Below are 12,277 nucleotides of genomic sequence, written 5' to 3'. Positions count from 1 at the left end.
TATGTATGAGCTTAGCTTTTTGGTAGGTGTGTGTGTGTGTGTGTGTGTGTGTGTGTGTGTGTGTGTGTGTGTGTGTGTGTGTGTGTGTGTGTGTGTGTAGTCATTTGCTTATGCCGGCGTTGTCAATGTGTATGTTTATCATGTGTTATATGTGAGAATGCGTGTGCGATCTCAAAAAATGTTGCACGGAATGTGATTATTTATTTTAATGGTAGCTGAGTATTCTTTTCACTTCCTTCTCCTGACCGGATCAAAAAGCCAGACGGTGCAGAGAAAGAGAAAGCATAACTACATAATGCATTCTGGTGTTCTTTTAGGCTTAAGCAGACTTGCTGTGTTGTCTGGCAATTTTAGCTGTCTGTTTTTTTTTTTTTGTTTTTTTTTATTCAATTTTCAAATCGGCTTGTCTAACTCTATGGTTTCAAATGAGAGGGAATCATTTCCATTGGCTGAAGATGCTGAGTTTGACGCAAGTATGTGAAATACTTCCTTTATTTTACTGTGAAAAGAAAAAAGTAGTTCTAAGAAAGAAGGAAGAAATAGATTTGCTATAAAATCCTGTAGCATTTTTACATTCGTTTTCATCTGTACATCGCACACTACATTCAAACAATACGCAATAAACATTGCGTTTGGTATTAAATGCACTCAGACAGGTTTTGCTTGCTGGAAAAAAAACTGTTGCACAATCTCAACCTCTTTCACACGCAAATGTGCTATATATGTAACTATTGTAAAAATATTTCAATTTTGTATTTTTATTTATATATTGTTATTAATAACACAAAGTTTATATAAAAAGCTTGATTGTGCTATAAATAATTTAATTGCATACCTCTATCTATCTATCTATCTATCTATTTCTATCTCTCTCTCTCTCTCTCTCTATATATATATATATATATATATATATATATATATATATTTAAATAAGGGAGTAGTCACCAACAATGTGTATTTTTTAACATTATTTTATTATTCCGTGTCTTGGTTTTTCATTGATAATTATGTGTGGATCATTGTAATAATGTTTTTAAGTCATTGAAATCGTTTTTACGCGCCTTTCAGACGTTCTGTGATGCGTCCTCGTCAGAAATTATTTTCAAATGTGTTGGAGATGTAAAAATGGCGATTTTCGTAGTTAATTTGAGGTTTTTCCAAGGGGTGGAGGCTTGTAAGTGTTTATTATTCATTGGCATGCTCAATTTTTATTGCTCTTTTATTGGGCTTGTGAGGGAGACCGTTGACCTGGCTGTAGTCGCTATCTCTTTCTCCTAATGTTTTTTTTTCTTTTCCTTTAGGGTGGGGTAGGGTGTGGGTGTGTGTGTGTGTGTGTGTGTGTGTGTGTGTGTGTGTGTGTGTGTGTGTGTGTGTGTGTGTGTGTGTGTGTGTGTGTGTGTGTGTGTGTGTGTGTGTGTGTGTGTGTGTGTGTGCTTTTATTGGTTTGGGAATGTGTATATTGTTTTATAGTATTTTGGGGTTATTTGCTTCCCGGGGGGAGGGGCATTGGAGGGGGTATAGGTATGGGAGGGGGATGATAAAAAGGATGATAGTTGTTTCAGTCATGAGGGGGTTCTCCTCCACTGACTGAGGAGAGAGCGAGGTGTTGGAACAGATATTATACTATGGTTCTAGGTGTTTCCTAGTGTTGTTGGTTTCGAGGTTAAGTAGGGTTGGTGTTGTTCAGTGTGTTGTATTAGAGATAGGGGTGTTATGTCTGTGTGTGATTGTATGGGCGCACGTGTGTGTGTTTTAATGTGTCGATTCTGATTTATGTGTGGGTGTGTATATGTGTATGTGTATGGGTGTGCATGCGAGTGTACCTTGCATTTCATGTTTTTGTATGATGGTATTAGGTTCTGTTCAGTTCAGGAGTGAATCTGGTGATGAAGTTTTTTTCCTGTGTAAGTAAATAAAAATAATTGTCTGTTTGGAAGATACATATATATATATATATATATATATATATATATATATATATATATATATATAGGGAAAGCGTGCCCAGGTTGGCCAAAAGATGAGGTATAAGGACAACATCAAAGTAAATTTAAAGCAGTCTCACATGGACCTTGAGACATGGGAGGACGTGGCTGGGAGCAGATTGGCATGGAGGAGCGCTGTCCACGAAAGTGCTGCGCTTTATAGCAGTGACCTAAATTAAGCTGCTGAGGATAAACGCAAGCATAGAAAGGACAGATTATCAACCAGACACACCCAACCACACCCAACCACCACTACCTTTATCTGCCCAAATTGCACAAGAAGAATTGGGTCTAGGATTGGGCTCTATGCTCACCTGAGGACCCACAGAAGCCTCAATGGAGGACAGTCTTACTCGGACACGAGTGACCGCCGATGATGATTATGATGATATATATATATATATATATATATATATATATATATATATATATATATATATATATATATATATATATTACTACATCTATAATGTAGTATTTTGTTGCACTTACATTGATATTAAAACATATATATTCTTACAAAAACATTATGGAAACGAGGTTCTTATAATATACGGTTATAGACATGCGTGCAATTTCATAAACATAAACTAATTTGAATACATTAAATATCAAGTCCTAACAAAAGTATTTGCCGAGTTTAACATTTCGCCTTAAAATGGAAAATTGTGTGTTTTTCCAATCGTTATTCATAACAATAACGACCTTTGCACTCTTTATCTTGATTCCATCTGTCAACAAGCTTATAAATGACTCGCTTGTAAAATTTCTTAGGTTTTCATGTGAAATATCAATCAAACTTATGTTAAGTCTTCTCTCGTGATGTTAACCTAAGGCCATCTAAATCGTTTTGTAATCTTCGAAATATTTGATAATCGGAGGTGGCTGTCAGGAGAATATGCATGATGAAGTAATATTTCCTAACCAAATGCTCCTTATAGATCTTTAGTCAGTAGTGCTGTGTGAGGAAGAGCATTATCATGATGGAAGATGAATCTCTTTCTGTTGATTAAAGAAGGTCATTTTCAGGTCAACATGGGTGAGAATATTGCAGAAAAATATGTATGAAATAAAATGTTATAAATTAATTAAATTATAACAACCTGCATAAAATAAATGACAATTATTTCAATGACCCTTTTACAAAGCAGCAACATAACTTTTTTCACCGACAAGATCATTTTTTTGTTATGATGGTGCAACGGATAAAGTGCTAAGCTACAATCAGTTCTAAATAACAGTCCTCCGCATGTTGAAAGATCGATCCTATTAACAGGCGGTACTTAGAATATCAAAGAAATTACTTAAGACATCTACTTAGCCAAGACTGAGAGAACAAGAACAATATAACACGTCGATTAAATAAAAACCTCCGTACTATATTTCGTAAAGATTCCTGAGTTCAAAATAAAGATTCTCGTGTTTGACAAGACGAACCTGAAGAAAGATCGGGCGTTATATCGGCAGAAACTTTGTGAGAATAACATAGTAGTTCAAATAGCAAGAAAAAAAATGAATTTATTTGAATCGTCATCTAAATAATTTCGAAACAAAATAAATTTGGTTGGTTGGTTTACAGCATATCAACCCTTTTCAGATTATTTAATGCCGAATCCAGTGATTTTGAAGAATCACTTTTTAATAGAATATATTTGTTGTTTTCAAGTCAGTTTCTATTTAACCCATAGTTCGGACCCTAACAGGTACTACCACTCCGGGTCAGAGTGGACCTGGGAGCAATGGCAATTAAAGGGTAGCTCCACACTCCCCAAAGCCCACAAGTTGGGGCCTCACCACTGGATATAGTTTAAGGTCATATCCAGGACCTGCGAAACAAAATAAACAAAGCAAAATAACAAACAAAGTAAAATAGATCTGTAAATTTCCCCGCTTAAAATAGAAAAATTCGAAATTTTATACTGAATTTCAAGACAATCTAGTGTTTTCTACTTAACTGCCATGTTACTATAATAAATATATCCAAAACTTACGAAAAACGATAAGGTAGAAAAAATATTTTAGAAAAATCTTTGGACGAAAATCAGCGAAAATAAAATGTTTGACTAAAAAAAACACCGAAGAATTCTAAGGGGTGATTAATAGCCAATTCTTCATAAATTATGCGTTCACAAGTATAAATGCCTTGTTTGAAGCATAATGGAGTTACTTTCCTTGTTAATATGCTACGTATACCCGACGAAATATTAAAGAAATTACTTACGCTTTCTACTTAGTCAAGGCTGACGTAACAAGGACAATCTAACACATCGATTGAATAAAAATGTTTTTGCAAATTTTTGTTGTCTTGGTTTTAGTGATTTTCGCCGGGAATTCTAAATATCTACAGTTTAATTTTGTTTTTGTTTTTATAAATTGCTAATGTTTTAAAATTTAGAAAAAAAAACTTGGCCGGCGTATGCAAGACTAGAGTAAAGGTTTAAATAATTATAACGCGTTTAAATACAATCCATAATGTATTCAGTTGGTACTAGAATATAAAAAAACTATTTCTAATGTTTTGTTCTAAGTTTATGGGTCGTTTACAATTATCTGGCCCTTGTGGAAAAAGATTATAAAATATGAAGACATTGTACACTTTTTATATTTTTACTAAATAAAAAACTGAAAAAGAAAAGACCGGTTCATTTTAAATCGTTTTAATTGTAAAATAAATGGCAAGCATAACTGCGTGGCAGTCAAGTAAAACATATGACATGAAGGAAATTATTTTTTAAAACTGAAACTCTTTATGACGATAAGTTGCAGCCGCTTGCATTATCACTATGGTAGAGGGTAAGTGCCCACTACTCCTTTTGAGTATTCAAAGTCCTCTGTTATACAGATAGAGAATGGCAATTGCGACAATCTTTTGGTAAACAGTACAAACTTTTCCGAGAGAATACGGACAACGAATTAAATTTCTTAGTGTTGAAATGTTACTTAGCCATAAGAAATGACGGGGATATAAAAAGGTTTTGATAATGGTTCTGAAGATTCGGTTGCGAACAAAGTAGCTTAGAAAGAAGCGGAAATTATATAAATAAAATATAAATAATTTTTTTTAAAAGTAACTGAGCAATGAATATACAAATGAATCATAGGACTTGGAAAAAGGTTATGTGTTGTGGTGGCACCCACTCATTTACATATGTGGATAATATTACACATAAATAGCAAGACTCGGTTAGTCTGAGTGTGTGTTAACCAGAAGCCACTGAAGGCCGAGCTGAGAGCAGATATGTTCTCCAGCCAAGACTCTCTTACTTGACAACCATTATGTAAATATACTGTAAATATACTGTAAATATACTTTTCTTAATACACTTCTTATTGATCTACCTTTGTTTGTTGAGTCTTCATTTGTATTGCCTTATACGTTATTTGGTTCAACCTGCAAACATAACAGTTGGCGACGAATATGAACGTCAAACATAACAGTTGGCGACGAGGATGAACGTCAAATATAACAGTTTGACGAAGAAATGGAAAGAACTCACTAAAAAAAAAAAGTACAACGCAACGGTTGACCTTTCTAAGGAATACAAGTTTTGACGAACGAAATAGTCATAAAAACGGATTTCACGCTAAAGAGACGTCGACTCAAGCGGAAAAAATTAGAAATTGAGCGAACATTGGAAAGCGGTAAAATATTTTCCTCGTGGAAGTACAACACTAAAAGAAAGAAACAGGTGTTTCCCAAGTTCCAAGAACAAAAACTGCATTCAGGTTAAAAAAAAAAAAGTAACCTCGATTAATAGTATTTTATTTACTAAAATATTAGTCGGGAAAAAAAGACAAACCAAAACCGCTAATTGCAGTCTCAAAGCAAAAAAAGAAAAAAAAACTCAAACGTGGTAAAAGCGACAATTTACGCCGTTTCTCTTGGAATCCATCTTGAAAAAAAACAAAAATACTGTAAAAGTGAATTTTTGCTTTGTTGTAAAACGACAAACAGATTCGTGTTACTAAATTACGAAGAGCAAACGTACAAGAAAGTAACATACGAAAAAAAAAGGGGGGATTTCCTAATTGCTGTTCTCCGTTAGCAAAACATCAATTAAAGACTTTTTAGTAGACCAAATTTTTTCCTCTCTTCGGTATTAAAAAATACCACAGTTAAACTAAAATCAAGGAAATAATTTTTTTTAAACTGAAGTTGTCACTGGATAACGGATATAAGACAGTAAAACGTCACGTAAGGAAAAAAACAAAAGAAAGAATTAAATGTAGTCCATACATTTTATTTTTTTCAATTGTGACTCGAGTTGAAAAATTTTATTTCTTTTTGTGGAAAGAGTTGTACTTAAGTTTTACTGTTACTAAAACGGAAAAGTCAATCGTATTTGATGGTTTCATTAAAAGCCTCAGATTTTTATATTTTGGGGTTGGATGAGCTTGACTCGCTAGCGAAGTGAGAAAATATTATTCGAGCAGCGATATTATTATTTTTTGAAAACAGGAACTCTGAACAATTTTTGTTGTAACACAAGCCATTTTATATTTTAGAATACACTAAAAAATGGAAGATTTATCTGGAATGTTAATGCACTTTTTGCAGACGCAACAACAGGCACAAGCTGAGCGAGATGAACGAAGAGATGAGAAATTATTGAATTGGCAACTGGAACAAGAAGAAAGGCAGAAGAAATTACAATTTGAACAAGAAGAATGGCAGAAGAAATTACAATTTGAACATGAAGAAAGGCAGAAGAAATTACAATTTGAACATGAAGAAAGGCAAAATGAACGTTTTGCTAGAACACTGGAACTACTAAAGAATAATCGAGAAAATGTCGACAGTGCTAATTTCTCGCATACAACTATTTTTAATAGTATGGACACATTTAATTATGTGCCGGAGGAAGAAAATAATTTTGAAGCATACTATACAAGATACGAGGATGTCTTTCAACTGGACTGCAAAAGTTGGCCAAATAGCCAGAAAGTGAGCCTTTTACTCAGGAAGTTGGGTGTAGCAGAACACAGTAAATTCGTAAATTACATATTACCTAAAAAACTACGGAATTAGATTTCATGGAAGTAGTATATGTATGAATATATCTCTTTTTCATAAGAGATGGTTGTGTATGAATCTTAGGAAAATGGACAACCAAGATTATTTGACATACGCATCAGTTGTCAATAAAAACTGTGATAATTTTAAGCTAGCGGAACTAACAGTAGAAGATTTCAAATGCCTAATCTTCGCACAAGGGTTAATTTCCACGGAAAATGCAGAAATACGCAGACGAGTGTTGTCTATGCTGGAATCTGAGCAAGATTTAACACTTCAGAAATTAGCAGAGGATTGTGAAAGGGCCATTTCACTAAAAAAGGATTCAAAAAAGATAGAAGAATCCGGAGTGGCATATGTAAAAAAGGTTAGAAAACCATATACACCAACCAAGAACTATACAAATAAAAGCAGTCATGGAATGAGATATTCCAAATATAATAATTATAATTATACTAAAGAATATAACAAGTCTGTCCCTAGATATAACTGTAAGAGATACGCAGAAAGACATTGGGAATCAGGTTGCCCTTATAAGAAGAAAAAATGCTACATTTGCAAGAAAGTCGGACACAAAAACGATTGTTGCAGATATAAAGATTTCACCAGAAAGAGAGTACAGCAAACAAAATCAAAGGAAAAATTAGACAAAAATCGGCGAAAATACATAAAAGTGGAAATATTTAAAACGCCAATAAAATTACAACTGGATTCAGGATCCGATATTTCTATAATAAACTTGAATATATGGAAAAAGTTGGGTAAACCAACCATGATGAAAACAAGTAAATCAGCTCGGAGGGTAACTGGTGGTGAGATAAAATTTGAAGGAGAAGTTATCCTTCCGATAAAATTAAAAGGGATTACGAAGAAATTAAAAATGTTCGTATTGAAAAATAGCTAAAATCTGTTTGGAATAGATTTGATTGAGAAATTTGGACTGTGGGATAAGCCAACCAATACATTCTGTAAAAAATAGATTGTACTACTCCAGCAACAGGAAATATAAAAGAGGAATTAAAAAAATTATTCCCTGAAGTATTCATGACTAAATTAGATCGTTGCAATAAATTTAAGGCCTCGTTTGAACTTAAAGAAAACACCAGCCCAATTTTTAGAAAAAAGCGAAACGTTCCGTTCGCTGGGTTGGAAAAGATTAATAAAGAATTAGACAGATTGTAACAGACAGGAATACTATCAAAAATAGAACATAGCGACTGGGCAGCCCCCACCGTATATGTAAAGAAAAAGAATGATGAAATCAGAGTGTGCGCAGACTTTTCGACAGGTCTAAACTCCATATTACAAGATTACCATTACCCTCTACCAAGCCCAGAAGAAATATTCACAAAGTTGAATGGTGGGAATATCTTCTCCAAGATAGACTTGAGCGATGCGTATTTACAAATACCGGTCGAGGAGAATTGCTCAAAAATACTATGCATCAACACGCATAAGGGATTGTACAAATACAACCGGTTGCCCTTTGGCATCAAAGTAGCGCCTGCGATCTTTCAGCAAGCGATGGACACCATGCTAATTGGTATTGAGTGCGCATGTGCATACCTGGACGACATTGTTATCAGGAGCAAATCCCTAGAAGAACATAAGGAGCATTTAAAACAAGTATTCACTCGAATACAAGAATTCGAGTTTAAAGCCAAAGAAAATAAATGCGACTTTTGTATGAGCGAAATTAAGTATCTTGGACATATAATAAATAAACATGGGCGACGTCCAGACCCAGAAAGATCTGCGGCAATAAAAAACATGTCAGCACCTGATAACGTAACAACCTTGCAGAGTTTCTTAGGACTCGCAAATTATTACCAATCTTTTATTGAAGGGATGCATAATTTGCGAGCTCCCTTAAATGAGCTGTTAAAAAAGGACACCTCTTGGAACTGGACGCAAGAATGTCAAACCGCTTTTGACAAAATAAAGAGCGCACTTACATCTGAATTATTTCGACACAAAATTAAATATAGTCATCGCTAGTGACGCTAGTTCCTACGGCATAGGAGCATGCATTCAACATATCATGCCTAATGGATCTAGAAAGCCGATAGCTCACGCTTCGAGAACGCTGTTTCCAGCAGAGACGGCGTATTCACAGATTGAAAAAGAAGCGTTGAGTATAATCTTTGCAGTGACTAAGTTCCACCGATATTTATGTGGTAGACATTTTATATTTGAAACCGACCATAAACCATTAGTCACAATCTAGGGATCAAAAAAAGGATTGCCTGTATACACCCAGTCCTAGTGACATATGGCCGTGGTCCTAGACGTTGTATCAATGTTTACAGTTACCCAAAGGTGCTGAGTTCAATCCTGAACGGAGCCAGTGAAAAGTAACATTCAAAACAGAGAATCAGCAAGTATGTCCCAGAGCCTAGCTGGAGTCCGAACACGGTACCCCCGTAATAATAATAAAGGGTTGGGTTCGAGACTCCTAACAAACGGTTCCACAGTTCGGTACAAAGCACCTGATAAAGACCGGAGGGCAAAACAGCCGAAACGTCGTGACTATAACAACAAAGATGATGAAGTCAGTCTGACAATCTCAATAAATGAGGTGTTTTTATTTAATCGATGTGTTATATTTTTCTTGTTCCCTCAGCCTTGGCTAAGTAGATGTCTTAAGTAATTTCTTTGATATTCTAAGTATCGCCTGTTAATAGGATTGATCCTTCAACATGCAGAGGACTGTTAATTAGAACTGATTGTAGCTTAGAACTTTATCCATTGCACCATCATAAAAATAAAAAACAAATGATCTGGTCGGTGAAAAAGTTGTTGTTTTTTTTTTGTTTTTTTTTTTTTTTTGCTGCTTTGTAAAAGAATCATTGTAATTTATTTCATGCATGCTGTTATTACGTAATCATACCAGCATGGCTAATTTATAATTTTTTTTTTATTATTATTTAAGCATCAATCATATTTTATGTACGGAAAACCGTTTTATGTACGGCAAAACGTTGACAAACCGGTTCCGGTTGGATCACCAAAGTTAAGCACCGTTAAACTTGGTCAGTACTAAATGGGTGACCATTTGAGTTTTATAGGTGCTGTGTCTTCTCTCTGCTTATCTCGGCATTGTTTCCAGTCGTTCTGAACTTCTCCTTGCCACTGGACTCAATTAGTGCCGATTAAGGAGAGGTGCGGTTTGTGATTGCGCAACCCTTACCTTACAATTACACACGCATCTGCCCCTGCAGGGGGTATCCTTTGTCTTTCGAGACTGAGCGAAGGCATCAAATTCATATTTTCTGTAATATTCTCATCCATTTTGACCTGAAAATGATTTTTAATCAACAGAAAGAGATTCATCTTCCATCATGATAATGCTCATCCTTACATAGCACTACTGATTAAAGTTCTCTTTGGTCAGGAAACATAGCCTCATCATGCGTATTCTCCTGACTTAGCTACCTCTGATTATCACATAATAGCGGGGGGGGGGGAGGAACTCCCGGTCATAAAATACGCCTAAATATATTTTAATTTGTTCGTATATATTATTATAAAGTCGTGTTTTCAAAAGTTTTTTTTTAAAAAAGTATTTTGGTGCCTTCAGCTAGAATCGAAACCGAAAGCAAAACTGTAGCATTCAAAGCTGGTGACGTTACCACTGTACATTATATTACAAAAGTCTCTTCGCACACGCATGTGCTTTTTAAAGGTCTTTATCTTCGCTATTTCGTGCCGGCCATCATCCGGTGCTTTTTCGCCCTCAACTTTACACATCCATTGTGCCTGAGAAAAACTTTTTCTTCCCGACCACGTGGGGCATTTTTTTATCCTTTTCTTCTTACACAACTTCTGTACACTTGCTAATTTCCATATGTGTGTTAACGGCTACTGCTGCTGCTAATATTTTCGCTAGCCAGCTATTCCTCGGTTGCTGCTGATTTTCTCACAGGCATCCACACACGCTCTGTGTCAGTTAATGCAAACCAGATACATCACTGTCCTTAAACCAGCTAAACAAAAGAGGAGTTAATGCTTGGGAGAATTATTTCATGCAAGCATACACTATCCCTCATCTCAAAAAAAATTAAAATTATTGCTAATAATCATGTTGGGAGGACGGGTATTCAACTAGTTTTGTTATAAATTGAAGTTATGAGTAACAAAAAAAAAGAAGAAATTAAAACTTTATAAAACATAAGATTTTATTTATTGGTCGTTTCTACATGGTTACAAAGTAAAGATTTTTAATGATTTCTGCATCAAATATTTTAAGTTAAAACCGATTAAAGATGGCGACGGGAAAGTGAGTGTTAGAACCGGGGCAGATAGATTTGTTTTCTTGCTTTTCTAAATTCTGGTGTTGTTTGCTCGAATTCCTTCATTTCTTATTTTTACACACAAACGTTTGCAACGATTCAGAATCTACTCTCCTGATATTCTTATTCATCATAAAAATGATTTAAGATATTACTCCTGATGCATTACTCATCCACAGAAAGGGCTGTTTGTCCCTCAAATTATGTGACTTTTTTTTACATCATTCAACATTTGAATCAACCTAGTTTTCGACACAAGGCCATTTGATATTTTTAATTTGTTTATTTTCAATTATGTATCTAAATATTAATTTGCATTTCGACCTCCGGTGTCAAAAAAAAAATATCATCATCGCAAACATTAATTAATGAGAAACGAATTACCTCACTTTATAGTCGCTCTTTATCAGTTAAAAACCATTAAAACCAGTTCCTCTCCAGAAATTTTCAACAAAAAAAAAAGACAGCTGCCTGTTTACGGTTTCAAATTGTCTATTTTATTTTATAATTATAAAAAAAAAGTCGTGTTGAGAGGAGACTATAAGTTTATTTTTATTATAGATTCTTTATAATTTTTTATGTGCAAGTAAATTGACATCTGTTCCTTTATAATTTATATTAAAATTTATTCAGAAAAAAATAAACGATCTGTTCTGTGTTGAATTTTCATTGAAAAAGAATGTAAATTTTAAAATTAATTATTTTTAGTTTTAAATGCTTAAAAATGAATTTACTAAAAAGATTGTTATAAATTTGTCGTAATTTTTTTATTTTATTTTTTATTCATTTTATTTGTAATATGTTTTACAAATGTTCAGCTACTGTGGAATTTCCACGGAGTCTGCTAGTAATAATAAATTTATAAAAATTAAAACAATCAGAAGTTAAATAATTACAGTAATTGAATCGGATGAGATTACTAGTTAAGATTATATCATTCTTACGATCCTTGTTACGACCACATAGAGTTTTAGTTGGGTTAACAT

General features: G+C 34.2%; 1 protein-coding gene across 1 annotated transcript in view; it reads right to left on the bottom strand.

The window, feature by feature from the left end:
• Positions 1-12,041: 12,041 nt before the first annotated feature.
• The window catches only part of LOC145248225 (perivitellin-2 67 kDa subunit-like), a 19,420-nt gene continuing 19,184 nt past the window's right edge, over positions 12,042-12,277 (bottom strand). Inside the window, exon 4 of the mRNA XM_080110100.1 lies at positions 12,042-12,277. This exon is cut by the window's right edge and continues 917 nt beyond it. The gene's annotated coding sequence lies outside the window, so the exon portion shown is untranslated.

The sequence above is a fragment of the Euprymna scolopes genome, chromosome 26 (genome assembly GCF_053919585.1).
Source record: "Euprymna scolopes isolate OS-2025 chromosome 26, ASM5391958v1, whole genome shotgun sequence".
Taxonomy (NCBI): Eukaryota; Metazoa; Mollusca; class Cephalopoda; order Sepiida; family Sepiolidae; genus Euprymna; species Euprymna scolopes.
Note: the sequence above shows the minus strand (reverse complement) of the source record. Positions and strands in the feature narration are given on the sequence as shown.